The 22,685-nt window shown below is 48.7% G+C and overlaps 1 protein-coding gene across 1 annotated transcript in view; it reads left to right on the top strand.

Annotated features, from left to right (window-relative positions):
• The first annotated feature begins 6,141 nt into the window (after positions 1-6,141).
• The window catches only part of mef2aa (myocyte enhancer factor 2aa), a 63,048-nt gene continuing 46,504 nt past the window's right edge, over positions 6,142-22,685 (top strand). The window contains exon 1 of the mRNA XM_076038024.1: positions 6,142-6,322. The gene's annotated coding sequence lies outside the window, so the exon portion shown is untranslated. The remainder of the gene's footprint in view (positions 6,323-22,685) is intronic.

Here is a 22,685-nt window from a genome sequence, read left to right as displayed (position 1 = left end):
ATGGCAGAGGTGTGTGTTGCGCCGGGCACCCTCGGAGCAGCTACAGATCAGTCTTCCTGTAAGACAAATCTGACACTCGCCGAACCACCGCCCCACCTGCTCCCTCCCGAACCCCTCCACCCCCACCGCCGCCTTCGCCACCATCACACCCTCGGCCCCTCGCAGCCAAATGCACCCGGCACGACGGCGTGCCCATAAATCATCCCAAACAAAGCATGTTTAATCTGTGACACGCAGGCCTGACACGCAAATTTATTACCTGTTGTAGCTAAACTGCATGTGTCCCGGGCCCCGCTGAGTCCAGCCTCTATTTACCTTCGAGAAAAGCAGTTAAACGCGGGAAAGACAAAGTCTGCAACAAAAAGGGAGCTGATGATGACGCCGTCTTTCAGCCTGAATTCCGGAGACAAAGCCTCTCTTTTGCGTCGCTGTCCTGCCGCCTTTTCACGCTGGATGACATGCTCACCGCGACTTTCTCCGCTGCACTTGCCAAATAAGATTTAGGGATTTTTTTTTTCTTCCCTTCTCAAGCACATTTGTAAAACATGAATACCAAATTATCTCTCACGGATTAGAGTTGGGTAGCTGCTCTGTGCCTGGCGTGAGTCATAATGCTCGGTGAAAAACTGGGCACCTACTACCTACGATTGTGCGTCGGGGTTAGCTCTTGTACACATCAAGTGTGCGCGGCGAAAAAGAGCATTGTGAGGGTGGGATGGCGAGCTCGGTGTTCACAAGCAGGAGAGCAAACAGAGGGCAGATGTGAAAAGTAGGTAAAAGTCCAAAAGTGTCACTTTAAAATCCTTTAAGGGCAGGAAGAAAAACAGTGAGTGGTTTAAACGCCTGGAATTAAAGGTATATTTAGCATGCGCACTATACAGTCTGACAAAGTGAATTACGCTGGCGTTGGCGCGGTGTGGACTTGCAGCAGAAATGCCAGGAAGAAACTGGCTGAAAGGCAGAAATTAGCGTCTCGATGGTCTCCCACACACTCCCCATCGCAGACGCTCCTGATCCCGCTCGCGCTTGCCGAGGCTTTACACCGTGGATGGTGGGAATGAGAAGTGATGGCACCTGCTGACTGGCCTTGGCGATGTCAGAAGCTCACACGTACAGACACACACACACACAAGCGTGCACGTACGTAAGCAGACACTGTTTTGCGTATGATGCAATCGCCAAGTCAGAAAATCTGTGAATTTCTCCCACAGTGAAATGCAAAATGAATGTGCTCTTACATGAGATGTTTGTAAGCGCAGAAAATCTATCATCTATTTATGTTCATTTACAATCAAAGCTGCAAAATAAAGAATCAAAGCGGCCAGTTCAGTTGTGCCTCTGGGTCTAGAAATCACCCTGAAATTCATGACACTGTAAAGTATTTAAGTCATTTTTGGTGATTTATTAAAAAAAAATGCTTGGGGACAAAATTGAATAATGGCAAGAGGAGTTTTCAATCTTGACCTCAATCAATTCTTAATGAGCTGCTCGGTGCTTGGAGAAGTGGAGCCATGCAGGCTGGCGTTGAAATTCTATACAGATAATTAAGAGATTGTGTTGTCATTTTTCCGTGTACCTGCAGGAAAAGTGAAAAAGAAGAAGAAAGAATAAAGGGAAAAAAGAGGTCGCATCAAGCAGCTGGAGACAGGAGGCGGTTTAGGCGACTTCACCTTGCAGTTGACAAGCGCTCTGGAGCGCGATAAACAGAGACGAGCGCCATCAGAAACCCAGGAGATGGGAAGTCTCAGGAGAGATCATCAGCTCATCATAAAGGCTGCTGCTGAATGCTGTCGCTCTGCGCCTCGGGAGAAGCACAGACACTCCACAGAGCAGAGTGTCACAGCGACACAAGTGAGTTATGAAGGGAGGTGGGGGAGGGGGGCATCACAGGAGAACACCTGGGAACTTTTCCCGTCGTTAAACCTGCGTGACAAATACAATGCGGCTACATTTTTTTTTTAAATTAAAAATTGATTTTTGAAAAGATCATGTAAAGGGATATTGAACCTAATTTGGACCCCCAACTCAGTGGAGACTCTAATTCATTTTAATGTACCTGGTTTTGCATGGAGGGATTAAATTTCACCCATTGTGACTCTAATGTGGCTCCAATGACTTCTTTTCTTCTTGGGTTGTTCCCTTCAGGGGTGGCCAGCCAATCACATGCCTCCATCTAACCCTGTCCGCTGCATTCTTGTTCCTATCAACCAACTCCAAGTCCTGGTTGACTATGAAATACTCCCTCCATCCGTCCATCCATCCATCCATCCATCCATCCATCCATCCATCCATCCGTCCATCCATCCATCCATCCATCCGCCTCAGTCAGCTTGACTGCCTTTTCAATTCTATTGTGGATGGTTGGATAGGTGGATGTACTCTACGCACTATGAAATTTCAATATGGACTGTAATATCCCGTTAACAACAGCAAGCGTAATTATAAACTCATTTTTTAGTGTCCCGGGAGTGAGATCTTTTTTTCTCGCCAGCGATGCCACACACAGCTGCGCTCCCGGTCCATGTAGCCAGAGTGTGGCTACAGTAGCTACTGTATGGACTTGTCTCCGGTGACACACATTCCCGCTTCTCAGAACTCTTCGTTAGCTGCGCCGCTTCAATTTTTTATTTTTTTTTGGCGTATTTGAGTGTATGCAATTCATCCATGCCGTGTAGAAGTGGCAGACCTGGGTTACTTTTAATTACCACGTGTAATGAGAGAGGAGATTCAGACGCTGAGACACAAGGTATTTTTAGATCTTGATTATCTGAAACATTGCTGCTGTCTCCCTTTCCCTTGGATACAACCTTTCAACAATGTGATTAACATCCCCCCGGACCGCGTGTTTTAGCAGCAGCACTTTAAAAGTATAAAGCTCCTCTGTCTAACCCCCTTTTTAAACGATTGCACAACTCATCAGATGTTTGTTTAATAAGCCCAAGCGGCGATTATGTGGTAATTCGAAATGAAAAGGGTGCTATTGGCAAGTATGAAAACTGATTGGGTTTGTTTTTCTCTCCCATCAACGAGGATCTGGAGGCTCAGGGTCTGGTCACTGAGTTTTCAGACAGCCAGTTTTAATTAGCGCCAGATAATTAAGCGTTATTTCAGAGTGCCGTGGTCACCCGCCGTCTCCCAGAAATTGTGACTCAGCCCTGCTTGTGCTTTTCTCATTTATAAAACAAACATCTCTCTCTCCTCCTCCCTCGCTATTGTAATGCAGATCAAACTTATATTGCCTAATAAAGCTCCCTGCATGCAATGCTCGTTGTGTCCCTTTTTTTTTTAATTGGAGGGAAAGAGCGTCTGAGTCTATTTGCGGTCTGGCACAATGCTGGAAAATGCCAGCTGTCGCGCATCAAAGCCTCGCTGGAACAAACCGTTAACAACTCGCAACTTGTTGAAATACATCACTATCATTTTGACAAAGTGTGCTTGCGTATGTGTTTTTCCCTCCTCTTTCGTTTAAACACGGTGTGTTAGTTTGATAATTTATGCTTCAATCAGATGTTTTTAATTTTCACGTTTGCACGCCAAAGATCGTCCTCTCAGGAAGTAAAGTACAGCCACTTTCTCTCACAAGGATTTTGTAAAGAAATAACTCACTACTTCCTTGTTTTATTCTCCACCAGACGCACATTAGACTCAGGCAAGCTCCTCAACACCTTCTGCAGTTATGACTGACAGCTGTGGCTGGCCCAGAGAGCCCTGAGCCAAAGCCCATCACATAACACATGCCCGACATGTCTGTGTCCATCTGGGGTCCGACCCTTCAAACCGCCGCAACCCTCTTGCTCTCTGCCGGCAGAGAGACCGAGGGACAAGTGGAGGAACGGGGGTGAGAAGACGGGCCTCTCAGGGCCTCCGGGGGAAGCATCCCAAGCCAGCTGGTCTGGCTTTGAGGTAAATCGATGGGCGGAGTGACACAAAGGAAGCAGAAGGGAGGCCAAGTGTTGTAGACGGAGCGGAAGGGAGACACAAAGAAAGTGAAGACTTTTACCGTGGAGAGAAAAAAAGTGACGAGCGGAATCAGCAGGTTGTGTGCAGACGTCTGTGACGCACCGTTGCACAGGTGAGACACGCGCAGGTGGGACCCCGACGCGAATGACAAGATTGTGATGCCTGATTCAGTAATTCACCTCGTGTCTGATTGTGTGAATGCAACATCACTTGCTGCCTCGTCGTGCAGCACTTTGTTTCTGTGTCTGTCGCAAAAGTGCTGATTTGCTCGCATGAGTGTTTTTTTTTTTTGTCACCACCACTTTGGGGGTGATGGGTAGAATGTGTGTGTGTGTGTGTGTGTGTGTGTGTGTGTGTGTGTGTGTGTGTGTGTGTGTGTGTGTTGGTGAGGTGATGCTGAGAGCAATTTGTTTCTAAACTGTTGTCAGTTTGCATCAACCTGAACTCTCTGCCAAACACAGAAACTGCAGAAACTTTACAGGCTGAAAACACCTCAAGAAAACAGCCGGGGACTTCTTGCAACTCTCCTGCATGTGTGATGTCGGCAATAACTACCAGCATTTATGGTGCCATACAGTAAATATTTATTTTTTATTTTTTCCTGTACTCGGTCATATACATTTTGAATTGAATTGATTGTTTTCTGTGTTTTCAGAAGACAGAACAAGAACGTTTCTGACAGATTCTGTTAAAATCGAATCGACAGCACACATTTCTAAAGCCAAAACTTTTATGAGAAACATCTGCACGGATCTGTAAGCCAGAGGTGAGGAGGTGAGCCTTAGAATTTTGGATTAAGCTCTAAATCACACTCAGAAAATCTGAAGCTTTTGCATATCAGCTCAGCTAATGCTCAGCCTCAAAGGTGTGGTTCAACTCGGCCACGATGGCTGATGTCACACCGAATGGACAAACTCCCAGGCACCAGGTTAATGAGGTAGCTGCTGCTAGTAGAAGAAAAGATGCATAGACTCCCAAAACCTGGATTCACCCATGGCTTGAAAACATTTTCCTCCTCCGTCAGCCGACCAAACACTTGCCAGTTGGGCTAGCCAGAACATCTTTCAGGCCTAAGTGTAACTGTTGCGAAACCCCTGGTCTTTAAATTGACACAATATTATATATTATATATTGGACTCGAAATAAAACCTTCCACCTATAAAAACTAATCCTAGCCTTTGAATTTTACTCGTAGTATAAATATTCTGAGAAAAGTACACATAAGAACTAATAGCTATTTTTAAATAAGTAAAATAGGTCACAGGCAGTGTGTCTGGGTCAAGAACTCATGTGAAGTTATTCACACAAGTCTAAAAATGCAGCCCAATGATCCTGATAAACTCCCATATTTCTAAAGTTTGGGGGGGAAATCCCACCCCCTCATTAAAAATGCTTCAGGAAACAACACTTTGGCAAACGTCTCTAGACGTGACGCCCACTTGAACGCACGTATCTCCTAAAATCAGTCCAGCACTTTGTTCTTTATCCCAACCAAAACAAACTTGTAACATTTGATACCAACTTCGAGGGGGCAGAAAAACCACAGCGGCGGCGCTGCACATACACGTGACACAATGTGATGAGAATCGGATCGGACCCCGCCCTCTCCGCTCTGGTTGGCGGCTCAAGAGGCGCTGCGCGCTCCCATTGGCTGCGAGGGCCGCCCTTTAAACCAAATTCCATCGCTGTTGTCTTAGAGATGTGACGTCAGCGGCTGTTCCCTGCAGGCTGGAGGGGAAGAAGTTGTCCAAGTCAGACGGAGGAAAAACTGATGGGACGCCGCAAGTTGCTGCGCTCAACGTGACACAACCGACATGATTGTCGCTTGTCAGTCTTGTCAGTGGCGTTTTCACAGTGTGGCCGCCAGCTGGAGTGCGTCGTGCGTAAACAGCCACGCGGGTTATAGTGTACGAATCACGAGTAGCAGCGTAACCTGCGTGGCGTATCTCTCAGACTGACTGCGAAACTGTTTTTTATTGGGGAATAAAGCCACTTGGACGCGCGCTCCAGGCGGGTGGAGCGCGTCTTTACGCGTGCGCGCGTTTCGAGAGAGAGAGAGAGGGAAAGAGAGAGAGAGAGGGAGGAAGGGGGGGGGGGGAGTGATAGAGAGAGAGAGAAAGAGAGAGAGAGAGAGAGAGGAACGGAGTGTGTGTGAGAGAGAGAGAGCAGGAGGCAGTCCGCTGTCTGTCTGAGGGGGAGGAGTCTGTCACTAACTGGAGGGAGCCTCGCTTTTCCTGAGTTTGTCAGCTCCCCCCAACCCCGAAATAGCACTCGGCGTGTTAAATGTGAACCGAAATTACGTTTATCCACTGGAGCCGCCGATATAGAGTGTCTATACCCGGCGACTGGCTTGGGAGTCAAGGTGAGTAACGGAAATAGAAACAGTGCCGCCGCCGAGTGCGAGTGCGAGTGTGTGTGTGTGTGTGTGTGTGTGTGTGTGCGTGCGTGTGTTAGAGAGAGAAGAGTGTGCGTGCGTGTGTATGTGTGTTTGCGTGTGTGTCAGCGGCACAGTGAGCAACGGTGCCGAGTGAGGCAGAGTGCGAGTGGAAAAGCGCGACAAGAGCGAGTGTGTTTTTTTGGGAGACAGTGAACGCAGCAGCGGCGGCGGCGGCAGCAAGCACCGAGTCACGGTGCCCGGTGTGACCGCGGTGTGTGTGTTTTGTTGAGGGGTCTTTTTTTTTTCAGAGCAGGAGGTGGTGGTGGTGGTGGTGTTGGTGGTGGTGGGGAAACTTTTACAGTAACGCGCCGGCAGATGGGTTCTCATCACGGCACGGCACACGACAGAACAGCACAGCACGGCACGGCACGGCACGGTGGTCCGTCCGTCTGTCCGTCCGTCCGTCCGTCTGTGGGTCATCGCGTCATGTTCGTCCCTCAATCTGATTTGTGTCAAAGTGTAGTTTTTGTGAACCACGCGCGTCGCTCTGGGCGCAAATAATAATCAGCGTGCTTGTAATAACACGGTAGAGGCGTCGCAACAACAGCAGACTGCACTTAGATGGACTTTACTCTCTCTCCCCCCCCATCAAATATCTCTTTATGTAGGCTACATGATACGTGTACATGTACACATATATTTTATGTATATATATTTTAATTTAAAGTTGATTAGTTGTAGTTGGACGGGTTTGGTCGTTGACATTGTTGGTTGTGAAATCTAGATGGTGCTGTCAGCCCCTTTACAATGCTGCCTACACTTTGTTTGTTTCTATGTCTAAAAAGAATAATAACAAATTCTCAACATTTGTATTTTAATCTTCCACTATATTAACCTCTCGATTTGCCATTGATTGATTGTTTTGCTGTTGTTAAAACAATCCAGAACTGCTCAGTCCACCTCTTTGTGTTGTACAGAGGACGCAGGATGAAAGCTGAAATAAGTGCAGATGAATTGCAGAATAACATTATTATCTGTTTAAATTTTGGTGGGAAAGTAACGTCGATGTCTTTACGCCACTCGGGATGATTCCGTCGTTTTATTTTATTTATTTATTTTTTTTGTCATTTCGAGTGCCAGTTGTAAGGCAGAGCAGCTGGAATTTCAACTTGGCACCGTGGAGGTGAAGTGACAGAAGGTCTCAGCTGTCTGCTGCTTCTTTGAATCTCAGGGAATCTCTCATGACCTTAACCCCTCGCCAGGGTGGCTGATGACCAACAGTAACCTGACCCTGACAAATGTTCCTGCAGTACAGTATCTCTATACCATACCGGTATAATTAAACATGTGTGACGTGAATGTCTTTTCATTTGGTGCCCTGTCAGAAAGTGTTGTAATAATGACTGTCTAGTGTTTTCAATTGAACTTTAAAACTCTGTGTTGCTGTTTAGAAGAATATTTTTGTAGAAGGCACTCAATAAAAATGCATGCTAAAGTATTCATTTAAAAAAAAAAAAATGATGTACAGGGATTCAAAAACATCATGGTATGATTTTTTTTTATTGTAATATTTTTAATTAACTAGGAGAAAGTGCAGGTGCATTTATTAAGCAATAACTTCAATTGGATTGTGGCATAAAAAGTGCAGTGTGAGTGTTGGTTGTCAAATTGACAATTTCAATAGATTGTTGCTTTTCTTGTCTGTTACATTTTTTAACGGACAAAAACGCTGAAACCAAAACGTTCCTCCATGCAACGCCAGCCCTCTGCCTGGTCATGCTGTGCCTCATTGCACTCTTCCGCTGGAGCCGTGCGAGTGAGCATATAGCGCAGCGGCTAATCGGCACGCATGAGCCACTGGACACTGTACATCCCACTTCTCTCCGCTCTGCCTTACTGCAGCTGTCAAGAAAAAGGCTGCGTCTGCCTGAACCCACGACGGCTTTGAGACGCTTTTGTCGTCTGTAAAATTGACAACAACACGTCCTTATTGGCCTTTTGTCAAAGTGCTGGGCACCCTTTGCATTAACCTTTGAATTGCGATTCTGTTCTGTTCTGCGTGACATGTGCCTGAGTTACCAGGTCAAGTTGGGGAATGCTGCTATTAGCAAAGCCTACTTGTGTTCTCTGCTGCTGCTGCTGCCGCCGTCCCGACGGCTCCTGCATTACTGTACCAGCCAGTTGCCAGTGATTTCCAAGGCACGGCGAAGCAGTAAAGCACCCTCCAATCTGCAGTCATTAGCTTCTGCGCTGCCCCGGGCCTCGCCGGCAAATGGGCCTTGTTGCTCACGACCCACGTCACGTGCGCTCTTATGCCCCGACGTGTGCATGAGGGATTCTTTGCCTGCCGCTCGAAATGAATATCGCTTTAACAATTCATGCCGCGCATTAGCCAAAAGCTCTGGTTGTGACGTTGGGGAGGGCTGTTGTGTGTGTGTGTGTGTGTGTGTGTGTGTGTGTGTGTGTGTGTGTGTGTGTGTGTGTGTGTGTGTGTGTGCCTGGTTTCCCTTTGAAAGTTGACATCAAAAGGTCTGAACTTTGACATCTTCACAAGCGGCCGCGGAAGCTTAGTGGTTCGTCGCTCGAGTTCCCCGTCTCATCACCGGTGCCGCCTGGACAGACGCCCTCGCCCACGCTGGCTGCGTTTATTAAATGTTTTAGCACCGCTCGGCGCGTGTTTGCGTTGCCCCCGCGCATCCCAGCGCGAGCGAGGGTCGGTGCCTCGGCCCCCGAGTTCGCAGCAGGAGAAAGGCAGAAGTGAAAAAACGAGAGAGAGGGGCGGCGGGCGGCGCGAGGAACGGGCAGCTGCAGCATCTTCTCTGCCGCGCTCCTCGTCCCACTTCAGTCTCGGCGCCTCGGCTTCTCCTTCCAGGAGAAATGTGGAGTGTGTGGGCGAGTAGGATCTGCAATTAACGCCGGTTGTCAGAGAGAGAATGCTGGCGTTTACAAGATGCCTCTGAATCACTGAGTGAAAGTGTTTCTCCTCCTCCTCCTCCTCCTCCTCCTCTGCCTCCTCCTCCTCTCAGGACATTTTTCCAAGGAAGACCAAAAAAGCAGGGAGCTAAAGGCCAGTGTTGTATTGAATGAAAAAAAAAATATCAGAGAAGGAGTGAGAGAAAGAGAGAGATAGAGAGAGAGGGGAGAGAGAGAGAGGGAAAGAGGCTGAAGATTCTGGTTCCAAAAAGAGGGAAGCGTCATTGGATTGCTCAGTGAGTCAAGTTGTTCTTTTGTCCTGCAAATATAGCTCCAAGATTATAGCATCGATTGTACCGTTGTGTAAGGATTGCTTTCTGTGTATTTCTGACATTTTATTTGAACAAAATGTTTGTCTTATTCTTGTTTTTCAGTTTTTTTTGGCGAGGGAGCAGTTGAGAGGTAGTTTCTTTTTTTGGTTGTATAAAGATGGGCCTGATTTCTTTTCTTTTCCTGTTTTATTTCACGTGTAAACAGGGCTTTTCAAAGAGAAATTTTCAACCTCACTCAAAACAGAAAGCGTCCCGCTGATAGCGTCACATAGCAACAGTTTAGCTCGGTGTTAACTTCCCAACAAAGGCGCCTTGGTAACATGATTCATTGTTTATTGGAGCGCTATCATCAATATGGAGTTTTCAGCGTTTTCCTGTGAGACTTGGAGGCTGGATGCAGAATTTTGAGCCCGGCAGATAATTTTTTTAAGGCCGCAGTTCGCTGTGGACTCTCCTCTGTACACTAAACAAACAGCTGTTCCACAGCAAAACCGGGCCTCGTATCTGCAACTGAAACAGCTGATAAGTGGATTTCCAGACAAGTGGATTTGTAAACAAACACATTTTTTTTGTTCTCTGAGCCGCCGGGTTCAAGTTGAATAGATTGTGACAAGCCCAGCTGCAGACCCTCCTGTTTCTCAAGAAACAGCCACTGCTGTTAGTGTTACAGCAGTAACAGCAGTGGAAGCAGGTTGTGAGACGTGTCATAGTGGTCTGGTGGTCTGGTGGTCAGACCTGGCTCTGGGTGCTGCTCTTACTTGATGTGTTAGTGTGAAAGATTTCATAACAAAGTTCCATTACTTTTTCCAAAAATGAAATAAACAATTAGTACAAGTTGTAAACATTTTTTTAAAAGTCCACATTTAATATGGAGGTGCTGTTCAAAAGGTGCAGCTGTTCAGAAACTCCAGTGTTTGTTGCCTGGACTCTCCGGAGGCCCCACGTTCGGACTCAGAGGGTGAACCTGTTACTTGCCCGGGCAACTGTTTGTACAGTGGGAAAGCTCACAGTGACCTTTCAACTGTCCTGCCCTTGACTGAGACCTCTCGTGGTAAGCCACCTCGTTTGGCTCACTCAGCACATGTGCTGCTGAGCAGGGCAGAGCAGCTTAGCGCCGCCGCCGCACCCACACCTTCCTGTCCCGTCTGCCGCGCCGCTCCAAACGAGCCCTGACGGCGGCCGCCGGTCTCTTCACCTCTTCAGCCCGGACCAGGCGGGAGAATCAGTGGGACGATCCCTCCGAGCAGAGCCGCGCTCTAAATCTGCTGCTAATCTGCTTTCGGCCGCTGCGGTTCGAACCCTGTTTGCAATCTAAGGTCCCGTCCAAGGCTGCCATTGTAAATACAGACGGACAAACACGACTTGTTAGAGGCATTTCAAATAAGCATTAGAGTAAAATAGCTTTTTTTTTTTATATTTCGCATGCTCCTAATTAGCTTTTCATGAGGGTTTTTAGCCCCCTGTATGAAAGCGTCATACTTCATTTGCTGCTCTGAGAGCCGTGTCAGAGTCACAGCGAGCTGCAAGAAGAGCTCCTGCACTCGCGGAAGCGCGCAGTGAGGCAAAGGTGATGACTTTGAGAAGTCAAGTCATTTCGCACCTTGGTAAGATGCCCCCTCCTCCTGTTTCTTTTTTTTTTTTTTTTTTTTTTGGTTTCTGTAGTGCAAAACCACACGCAATAGAGTGTGTCGCACACTCACAGTTACGCGTGTGTCCTGTGGTTTTGACAAGTTATCCTTATTCAGGCCTTTTTCTCAGCCGCCTGAAACTACACATCTGCACGAGTGGAGGTGCGACGGAGACGGACCTCGTCGCCACAGGAGCCGACGGGTGAAATTGTGAAGCTGAATTGTGCGTTGAGCTCAACCGAGCGCCGCAAAGGAAGTTAAGAAAGACATCTCTTTGCTGAGTTGCATTTAACTGCATTTTAATGAGACCCTGAAAAAAACATAAATCAAAGGAATATATTATAATCTAATTTGCTACATCAAAAGATCTCCCATGATTGCTAATATGCCCCGCTGTATTGAATTTCTGATGTTCTACTGTAGATCTTAAAAAGCGCCCCTCACTGGAGACTCGGCTTCTCCGGCTTTGTCGGGGAGCGGTCACGTGCAGGCAAACAATCGAATTATGTGCAAAGTAAACTTCCTCCAAAGTCTGCTAAGCTCCGCATGTGGGAGTTGTTTACTTCGTTGTTTACCCAGTGGCGAAATGGGCGCTTTTTGAAATACCGGCAGAGGCCGTAGTCTGCGCGAGACGTCAATAAATACAGCTGTGAGAGCCGTGAGAGCTGTGAGAGCTGGGAGTGGCGGTGGCTGGCGGGAGGAAGACCTGGATCCCCTGCAGCTGGAGCGGCTCCCGTCGCCCCCCTGAGCAGCAGGAAGAGAGGGGCCTGCGATATTGTTGTGTTTTGGTGTTTGTCTGAGGAGCCTCCGAGAAGCCGGGCAGCTGGGGAGGATGCGATTCCTCCCATTATTCTGCAGCGCCCATCGTCCCGTATGAAGTGGTAAGGGAAGTGACCCTGGATGCTGCTCCGGGGCCACCGCGGGGGCTCCGACTCGCAAGTTCAAAGTTGCCTTCCTCTCCGCTGCGAGGGCGGAGCCCCGCGCCGCATGTTGTGTGCACAAAGCCCTTGCCCGCGCACGTTCTTATTCACGGGGACATATGTTTCCAAATTGTGGGCGCCGTCTTATTGCAATAGTCGCCCCTTCTCACCCCCGTCGCCATATGGCTGCCCATGGGGGAAACCTGGGTTTCTGCGTGGTTATATAAAAAACCAACAACAAAAAAGATAGTTAGATAATGGATGACATAGAGTGCGGGCAGAATGTGTTGGTTTTTTATTGTTAGTTCGACCACATTTGAGTGATTTCAAAAGCGAAACACAAGCCGAGAAGAAGAACACAGCGTGTTCCCGTACGGCTGCACAGTAAGACCAGTAGGTCTTCTTTAGACTCAGACTGTGCATTGAGAATCTATTGCTACGACAACTAAATGTTATTTTTTTGTTAGATTTTAATTGATCACATGCGTTGTCTTGTCTTAGTTAAAACTCCTGTCCATGGATTACGGCCCTTTTCAGCACAGAATCCATCCAATCAAGAGAAAGTCTCTTGTCGTGTCCCAGTATCGCAGCAGCTCTTTAGTGAAGGTTACTGGGACGTTAGTGCCACATCACGACTATGTTACGTGTTTTTCTTACTGATTTCAGCCTGACGGTCCTATTCCTCATGTTGTTTTCCAAACCTTGCCTGGTACTTTGTCACAGTTGTCATGTGACAAACACATGCCCATGGCCCTGACAGGATACATAAGATTGACTGGGCAGCAGGTTGAATCTTTGGCAGAAAGGGTCCGAGGGGAAGAGGTAAAAATGAAGGATGGTGTGGGGCCTTAGGTCACAGAACAAAGGAATAGTGTGGAGCTCGGACACTGTCGCTGGAGCCTCAACCCACTCGGCAATAAAGCCTTCTGAAGTCCTCCAGACTGTAGTGGGGTGAGACCAGGCAACGATTGTCCTCAGCCATCGTCCCCGTTTGGCCAGCACTGCACTCTGAATGGCCACGATTGTGTTTTGAAAAATGGATGGCGGGGGAAGCGGAGGGTGTGGGTGGGGGGGCTTCACAAATTATTGTTGCGCCTCCAGATCCCACCTCGCCACAGTGTGACTGTGACGCTGAGTGAGGTGTCGCGTCTGCCCCGCTGTTTGTGCGTCTGCCCGCCTGTCCTCTCCCTCCCGCTCTCTGCCGCTTCACTTTCCATCTGTGTGCCGCAGGGCTGCAAATCTCCTCGCAAAAAAAAAAGACCAAATAAATAATGAAATAAAAAGGGCCACAGCGTTTCCACCCTGAGAGCGAGTCGTCGCCGGCCACTGCGATCTTGCTCTTGTTTCTCCACAACCTCTCTGTCTTTGGTCCAACTGCTGGGTTGTCCAGAGTCTAGACCTGGGATTGAGTTGTGTGGGGGGTGGAGGGTGAGAGGAGGGTGAGAGGAGGGAGAGAGGAGGGAGAGAGGAGGGTGAGGGGCATCCATCCATCATCAGCCTCAGGCCTCGGGACTCTGGACTAGAGGCTATCCAGTGGTTTGACTGTTGGAGAGGTGAGCAGCATCAGGGCCTGTGTGTGTGTGTGTGTGTGTGTGTGTGTGTGTGTGTGTCTCTCTCTCTCTCTCTCTCTCTCTCTCTCTCTCTCTCTCTCTCTCTCCATTTCTTTGTCTGTCTCCATCTTCTTCTATCACACTGTTTGCACACAGCCTCCATGTGACAGCGAGCACACATCATCTGATTTGGGAGAAACTGTGCGCTGAAGCTGCAGAAATGCCCCCCCCCCCCCCGCACTATTTGCTCGGTGAATGCCACTCATTGATGTCGGCAGACTTTTCTTCTTTTAGAAATTGTTTCAGATGGGGGGGAGGAAAAAAGGAGAAGAAGAAGATCTATTTCTGCTTTTACGAGTGATCAGGATGTGACGAGTCGCAGTGCGTTTTGCCCAATATGGAGATATGGAGAGATTGTCTGGTATTTAATAACCTGCCGCCTCCCTACACAGACACACACACACGCACACGCACACACACACACACACACACACACACATCCACACACACACACACACTTCCCTGTTTATTAAATCGCATCATTCATGGAGCAGGGCTCCCAGAATTGAGATTGAGGACTGCCACTCAGTGTGGCAGACGCTGCAGCAGCGTTGTCTTCCACTCGCTGGAGCGAAGCGCCGTCCTCACAGGAGCAGGTGAGGAGAAGCTTTTTTTTTTTTTAAAGCGAATAACAAGCTTGCGCGAGATCATTAGCGGCCTAATTCTGCAATATGAAATTGTCAGGGCCGAAAAAAAACATGGAGAAAAATCAATACTACTTTAGCAAGCCTCTTTCACTGTTGTTATGACTCATGGCCATTCTCACCGCTCAGATTGCATAAACCTTTTATGTAATGGAACACTGTGGGAAAGAGGCATCGAGTGGAAGATAAAAATGGGAAGAGAAAATCAAATATTTATTCTCAGCTTTTTGAATACCCCCTCCCCCCCACCCCCAACCCACCTCCATTAAAAGTAGACGTCCACTGAAAGCTCCGACAATGGCGACTCAACTCAACGAATGCATGCGTCTCTATTTATTCAGTGGAGTTTGCCTGCTGATCATCAAGCAGCAGCAGCAGGCGGCGGTGGCGGCCGGGGGGAGGAAGGGGGGCGAATATCTGGAATTTCAGGGCCTAATCTGATGCATCTGATTTTTTTTTTTTCTCTTCCCCCCAAAGATGTGTTGGAGATCGTGCGAGTGCACCGCCGCTGAGACACATTATCCATGACGTTCCTAATATTCTTACACTGCGGATTCCCCCCGGAGGGAAGATCTCGGTTCATCTCTGCTGTTTACCATTTCTGGGATGCGGCCTGCGCAACATCAAAAGGCTTCCATGGCAGTTAACACAGCTCGCAGGGTTCCTGGGAGGGTGGAAGTCGGCGGAGGGGGGGTTGGAGAGATGCCCCCCCTTCCCCCCCCACCCCCTCCTCACTCCCCCACCTACACTCTCCCCACTCCCCCACCGCGCCGACATTATTATTGTTCCCCTGGTGAGGAGTCCATCTGACGGCTCAGATCTGTAAAAAAAAAAAAAACTGCGCGTTTCGCCAGTTTTTAAAAGCGCACGCGAGTGTTTACCCCGTATGAAAGCTGGCGAGAGTTCGAACCGTGTTCACAGCGAACGCACGCGGCGCCGAGCAAAGACAGAATAGGAGATCAGACGGCTGTGCGTTGAGCCGAAACCCAAGGCGACGCGCTGTTTGGCCAGAGGACGGCAGTGACACAGGAAGTAGTCACCGTTAAAGAATGCTGATCGTTGACGGTGTGTCAGGACACGGACTCGTTAAACTGACATATTGTCATAAGGGATGTCGGTGATGGAGGGTTCGTCCGGCCTCCACTACCAGTGCTGTGATAGGAAGTGAATGGAAAGACATCGGTCGACCTGTCAATTGCTTCTTACAGATTTGACTTTATTGGAAGGAGGTCAGGAAGTTTTTTTCCCTGGAAACTGAAAGTTTTATTCATCGTTGGAGTCTGAAAGCATCGCAGTCTCAGTAGTTTGGGACTAGTCGCATGTGTGTCTCACTCACTCGATGCAAATCACGTAGATTTACATAAAAAGTTTTGTGTAAATGCCATTATGACTGTTGTAGACAACAAGTTACCGTTCTGCATCTTTCTCACAGATTTCTTCAACTCCATTTCCCTTCAGAATGAGCAATTGGCAACACGTAAGTCCCTTAAGTTTTGCTCTGATTAAGCAAGAAAAAAAAAAAGTGCTGCATTTTAGGAAGCACTAAAATGTACGGATGTGATGATAAAGAGTGATTCAGAACGATGATGTTGTCCTTGGATTTTCAAGTTGCTTCCTTCAGTTGCCTCAGCAGTTTAGTTAAATGGCTGCATGAGGCATTTAAAAGGGCTCCATCATGGGGTTGTGTTCCCACATTTAATGAATTCAGTTTGGTGGTCTATTCCTGACAATCAATAAACCTGGTTTGTTTGGTCAAAAAACTACTAGTTTGGAGTTGTTTGGCTCCCCCCCCCCCCCACCTGCTTGGACCATGCCTCCCAACTGATCACTTCCTTGATTGGCCAGTTGCTTACTGGGAAGTTGACTCTTTGCTCTGATGCAGCGATTGCATCGTCAAAACTGGTGATGTCACTGTGACTGTGGTAATCAGCTCGATTTGTGACATAGAAAGTCAAACCCCGTCCAGCTCCATCTAGAAACGCGCAAGCTGTAATTTTCCGTACTTGGTGCGTCAGTAACACAAAAGAGATGCGTTCAAGAGCTGAAGGATTTTCACGCTGGGACCCCTCTAGCTTTTCTGGCAGTCAAAATATCAAAGCGTTGCCCCGGTGGCTCACTAACACATTTAAACGGATCTTGTTTTGACGCTGTTTCCACCTCCGCTGTCATCACAGAGATGGAAAACTTTGCCGCTCACCCTCCCCACACCTCCATCCCCCGTCCTCTCCCTCTCGTTTGTGTTGACGCTGAACAGGCCCACATTGAGCGGCCCGTGTAAAAGAGGCTTAATTAAGTTGCTCGACGGGCTTTGGGGGTAAAACGCAGCAGGCGTCTGTCCTCGCCGCGCTCTTTCTTCTTTCTTTCACCAGCGTTTTTCCTAATTATTACCATAAAAAGCAACAAAATCATCGGCGACATGCTGATGGAATTTCACGAATCGCTGTGGATTACACGCACGCTGAGCACAGGTCGCGTGTCAGCCGTGTTCCACCTTTTCGGAAGACTGTAACCCCTCCAGGCTTTGGATCGCCGGCCGATGAAGTTTTTGGGCAACTCATATGCTTAGCTCACATGTACCGGGGCGCGCTCGGGAGCCACAAATGGGCTAGTAGGACACTATAGCAGCTGTACTGCAGCAGCCCCCGCCACGTCTCAGCTGTCGTTAATTTTTAATGAGACATAATTCATCATCTCACGCCGCATCGAGGCGCTTGTCGGCGCTGCTCTTTTTTTGTTTCATGAGAGAAAAAAAAATGAAGCGGGGTGAAAAAAGTTGCGCTCACTCAGAGGTTTACCTTGAGCGGGCCAGACCCCCCTGCATGAAATGGATATAAGCGCTCGGAGAGGGTCATCTCTTTATCCTTGAGAAACTGAAAATCCATTCGTCGGATGAGCTGGAGAACCTGACTGACGCAAATGGATCGCTGGGAATAGACGCGTCCCAGCAGTAATTATGTTACAACGCGGAGCTGCCGCACACCACCTCCGAGGTGGGATGGGATGGGGATGGGATGGGACGGAGCGCTCTGCGTTTTTCCTTTTTAGTCTTGTTCCCTCACATCTTTCCTCCTAGTTAACATAGGCAAACTGTCAAACCCAAGCACTTCCCTCCCTCCTTCCCTCCATCCCCTTGTTTTCTCTCTGCCTCTTTCTCGTGCACACACCTGCTATCAAGCCCAAACAGCTCGACCAGCGCAGTGGAAAGTTTCTGACTAACACTTTTTTTCCCGCCCTGTTTTTTCGGCCCGTCCTGCCGGTCAGAGTCATGGAAAAAACGTGACTGCGCTGCAGTTTGTCACCGTGTCGTCTTCCCGAGGCTCTCGATCTCCGCTGCCCTCCCGCCTCCAAGCGGAAGGCAAAAAAAATGTCTCTTTGGTTTTTTTTGCGGGGAAGGACTCACTACCCAGGCCTCTGCGGCTATAAGTCAGTTGAGAAAGAGACATGAAATTAATGTAATGTCAATGGTGTTTTGTGGTGAAACCCCAAGGCGCTCCGTCAAAGTCACCTTGCCGAGTCCTCTCGTCCCCAGACGGTACGGCGGGAGTGAGATGAGATGGAGGATGACTGTCTGGCAACGCTGCCTGCGCCTCCACCGACTCTTCCATCTCCGAGTTTATCATTTGCAAGTCGCAGATCCCAAACGCAGCCTCGATATCCGGCGTCGTCCGCTTCGACCGTCGTGTAACGCCGCTGCTGCCGCGTCGCTACGTTTCTCCCAGCGAGGACGAGGTTCTTCCCTCGGGGGTCCCCCCCCCATCCATCCCTTTGATGTCATTTTAGAGGTGATAAGTAGCTTTCCCGCCTCCCGGTAGCTGCCTCGCCGCACCATCCCCCAGCCCGGGCGAGGTGCTAGCAGCACGGAGGGCTGTTTGAACTTGCACAGATCCGATGTGGGATTACAGCTGGGTCAGTGGAGAGTTGGACCGAGCTACCGAGTCATCAGGCCAGATTAACCGCTTGCTGTCCGCGCGGCGCAGCTCCTGCGGACGCGTGGACACAATTCTTTGTGAAATGCCTCAGTTCTCCGAGCCGTTTGTCAAACCGTGACCCGTTTAAAGATTTTAAAACCGTCTAGATTTGGGCCTGCAGGCTGCTCCGTTCGGCAGCTGATGATTTAGCTCCCGCACCTTGGAAGTTTTCACATTACCGGGACTTAATATCCCACTTAAAGGTCATTTGAATCAGCCGCCGGTTTGAGAGCGGACACGTTTTACAGGAAACGGGGGAAGCGCTGTAACGGAAAGTCCAAGTATTGGCGAACCGCCCCGCCTCCACTTTTGTCTGGAAGCCTCCCTTTTTTTTGCACTTCTGTGTTCGCGTGCCCTTGCGATAGCTCTTATTAATTACCCCTCATTAGTTGCTGTGGCAACCGAGGTGAGGAAATGTGCAAAGCCAGTTCAAAGTGAAAGAGAGGAAGACGGAATGAAGGAAAGAAAGAATGAAAGAAATAAAGAGCGAGATCTCAAGAAACCAAAAGCGAGAGACAGACAGAGAGAGAGCGAGCGCAGGAAAAAGCAAGGGGGCGGGGAGGCGGAGAAGAAAAAAAAGACGAGATCCGGAGAGTGGTTGTTGAGGGATCAGCCGTGTGTCAGATTAGCATCAGGAGACATTAACACGAGCGATGCTGCCGAGGCCACAATCCTGCCTTTCACTGCTGGAGAGGGAGATAAGCGTGCGCTCACAAAAGGGAAGAGGCAGAAAGCGTGGAGAGGGCTGGCTCGCCTCCACTCCCCTCAGGCCAGCGGCCCCGTTTTTACAGGTAACGGCACCTCCTGATGAAAGCCAGAACAAAAAGAGGGGGGGGGGGGAGCTGCGCGTTCGCTTCCTATCGCGCCAGTGTCAAAGCTGCATTGAAGCGAATCTGTTTCAAAAAAAAGAGAAAAGAAAGTGTGGATTTAGGCCGCGCCGCTCCGCTCTGCGTCCCCGGTGGCGAAGAACGCGTCACAGCCGCGGACGCCGTTGACACTTTGAGTTCGACGCACTTCAGGACGGCGTCGGGGATTATCGTGCCTGCATCCCGGTATCAATGCACATCGAGATTTGCTCGCACGAGTAGAAAAAAAAAAGAAAAAAAAAAAAAGCGCACTTTCTGTCCTAACCATGTTGTTTCAGTGTGCAGTAAGTCATGTTGCTGGAGCTGTGATTCACACTTACGTAATGGCTTCAAGTGCTCGGGAAAAAAAGCAGGGAGAGGTCTCCGTATGCTAATTGCGATGAGAGGTGTCGCGCGGCCCCGTCGCTCGGCGGCTCCGTGTGACGACCTCCTCCGGTAAACACAATCAGGGCGGCTGGAGCGTGTTGTTATTGTTGCTGTTTAGTCTGAGGCTCGAGAGCCGCGGCGAAAAGGCCGTCCCTGTCGCGCTCCCTCCCTGTCTTCCTCCCCCGCCCACCCCCCACCCTCGCACTCCCCCTCGCCGAGGGCACGCAGAAGGGTCCTGAATAACAGGAAGTGGAGGGGCAGGAAGTTCGAGTCTTGTCTGCCCACGGCCTGCGGTAGGATAGCGAGGCTGACGCTGCATCGCACAGGAAGCGCAACTGTCACGGCTCCAGCCGAGGCTCTGGCTGCTGCTGTCCGTCACTTTCAAGAGGACGTCGAGTGCGTGTGAGTGCGTACGTACGTGCGTGCGTGCGTGCGTGCGTGTGTGTGTGTGTGTGTGTGTGTGTGTGTTTGTGTGTGTTTGAGCTTCACAACAAGTCAGGATAACAACTTTCAAATAGCATCTATTGTATTTGATTTGATCTGGACGCGAGGGACGCAAAGAGAGAAGATTAAAACAGATTTATGTGATGGAGTTTTATTGCTTTACAAGCAGAGGAGATAACGCCGGTCACATTTTGTCTATTAGGTAAGCACTCCAGCGTCAATCTTTGCCTCGTAATTTCGTTAGCCGCTATCTGGGACAACAGTTGGAGAGTCATGCCTCGACCAAATGGAGGCGGCGCACAGGCTTTTACATGCGAGGGGAGGAGGAGAGGGACGAAGAGAGGGAGGAGAGGGAGAGAGAGAGAGAGAGCAAGGGAGGGAGGGAGGACGTGCTGGATCCAGTAATTATACTGGGAGTTGAGCATGTTTTATTGATTGTGAAAGGGCCGGCCCTGTCACCACGTCTCTCTGCGTGCACACAGTCCGACTTCAGGGAGGAAGAGGAGGAGGAGGAGGCCGGCTGCTCCTTCTTTCCAGTCTCGCACCTCGTCATTGCGAATCACAAAGCCGATCAGGTGGCGAAATGACCGGGTTGCCTTCAAAGACGCGGCCGCCCAAGGTGGAGCCGGAGGTCTGCGGGGTGTATATTGTCTTTCTGCCGAGGGGATTTGGAGGCTCCTGTGGCGACGGATGCCCTCCACATTGATTTTAGTTTTTATCAGGGCCCTGGCAGCCAACTCTCAGGATTGATAGAGTAGCGTATGGTAAAGAGGGAAAATTCACCCAAAACTGAAAATGTTTAGTCAAATGACAAACTAGGGGAAAAACGTCGGCAGGCTACTCATGTGGTACGAGAATCGGGAAGACGCGGCAACAGTTTGTTACCGAATGTGTTTATTTTTGCCCAAAAAATCTCACTGAGTACTCCCCCTCAATGGCAATACCCTCCTTTACAATATTGTAATTGTAATCGCACGGTTTCAATTTATGATAAAAGAGATATAGAACTGCACTGCACAGGAGAAATGCATTTTTATAGGCTTTTACCATCAGATAGCACAAATCTAATAGGCCGACTGCAACAAAAATGAGAAAACAAAAATATTTTTAGAAACCTTCCAGAGGCCACTTAGTACAGGTGGAGTGCAGGTGGTCGGGCATATTGAGGGCGACACAGAGAAAAAGTAGGAAAAACGGTCGAGAACTAATAACCAAAAGCTGGAACTTTATAGCAGTGGGCTCTTCAAGTTAGGAAAATAAAAGTAACTCCGGAGTCTGTATAAAAAAAAAGCCAAAAATGTAGCTCACTGGACTGCAAACACTTCAGGCAGACCTTGTCATCGTCAGTACTAGTAAACAACTGTCATTTTACTTTTAATCAAGAAATAATGTTTTTTTTTCTTCCTAATACTGTTAAAATAGAATTTCAGTGAAATAACGTCCACTCATATGCGTATTAAGCTCTAGAAAGACAACAATGTTGCCTATATTGAGAAGTTGTGGTACATGTACATGTAGTAATAGTAATAGTAAAAGACACAATTGATCAATAAAACTACCAAACTCGTTGATTTAAAAGGAACCCCGCTCGTATTTTTTCTCAAGGAGGGAGTTCTATATTTCCTAGTAATTTCAACAGGAAATCCCCCCCCGACCTCCCGTACAGTGTTTTCTGTGTAGATTCTGCTATTGCCACATTGTTACCTCTCAGGCTGGTGTCCGTGTGCACCACGCAGCCGCAGACACGCCATCAAGCATTGTCTAATAGGAGAACTCAGCGCTGGTGTTGTGTGATTGCTGGTTTTTGTGAACATGCTCAGACCTCAGAAAACCCAGAGCCGTGGAGCACACAGGTTTCATTTCGCACTTACACTCCTTTGTCCGTCCACACAGAGAAAAGACTTCTCCAAGTGTAATTACTGGGTGTTTGGTCTGTTTTTCCAGACCAATACCAACCTGTTAGACGGCGTATCTCATACAGTCATGTTTTCTCTCTCCAGCTTCAAGGCTTGTTAATAAGCTGTAATGTCAAACCTGGGTGTTTTTGTTCAACACATGATAAATCCATCCAGGCAGGGCTGCCAAACAGCCTTTGAGAAACAAGTCCGAATGACTGTTTCAGGGACAAGCTATGAAAGAACAGATTATTCCCTCCGCTTCCTTTTTTTTTTAATAAGACCATTTTACCACGTTGCACCGGCAGAAAGTAGATGTGACTTTCTTCTCAGATTTTGCTCTGTGCACCACCATTAGAAATGATGCAACGCAGAGCAAACAAGGTCAATAACATGTCATTATTGGCAAAATTATACTTTAGCTGCTGAGCTGAGAGTCTTGCTGCACGCTTCATGTTTTACATCATATACGCAATGTTAAAGCCAAGCAGCCGTGCATACAGTATGTACTGAGGTGGCTTAGTGTCGCTCCCAGGCTCAGTTTCCTCCGCTTCTCTTTCGCATTTCATGTTTGGCCAACAGTCACACACACACACACACACACACACACACACACACACACACACCCACCCACCCACCCACCCACCAAAACAGAGGGGATGTGACTCTTTACCATAAACAGATGCTATGTCCGGTGCTGGTGAAGTCTTAGTGTCTTGCACATTGTTTGTGTCTGTCAGTGCCTGCAGGTGCAGGTGCAGG

Source organism: Nelusetta ayraudi, unplaced genomic scaffold (assembly GCF_046127955.1).
Source record: "Nelusetta ayraudi isolate G7.1 ecotype Tasmania unplaced genomic scaffold, CSIRO-AGI_Nayr_v1 ptg000053l, whole genome shotgun sequence".
Classification (NCBI taxonomy): Eukaryota; Metazoa; Chordata; class Actinopteri; order Tetraodontiformes; family Monacanthidae; genus Nelusetta; species Nelusetta ayraudi.
The sequence above is the reverse complement of the archived record's forward strand: the minus strand, read 5'-3'. Positions and strand labels throughout refer to the sequence as shown.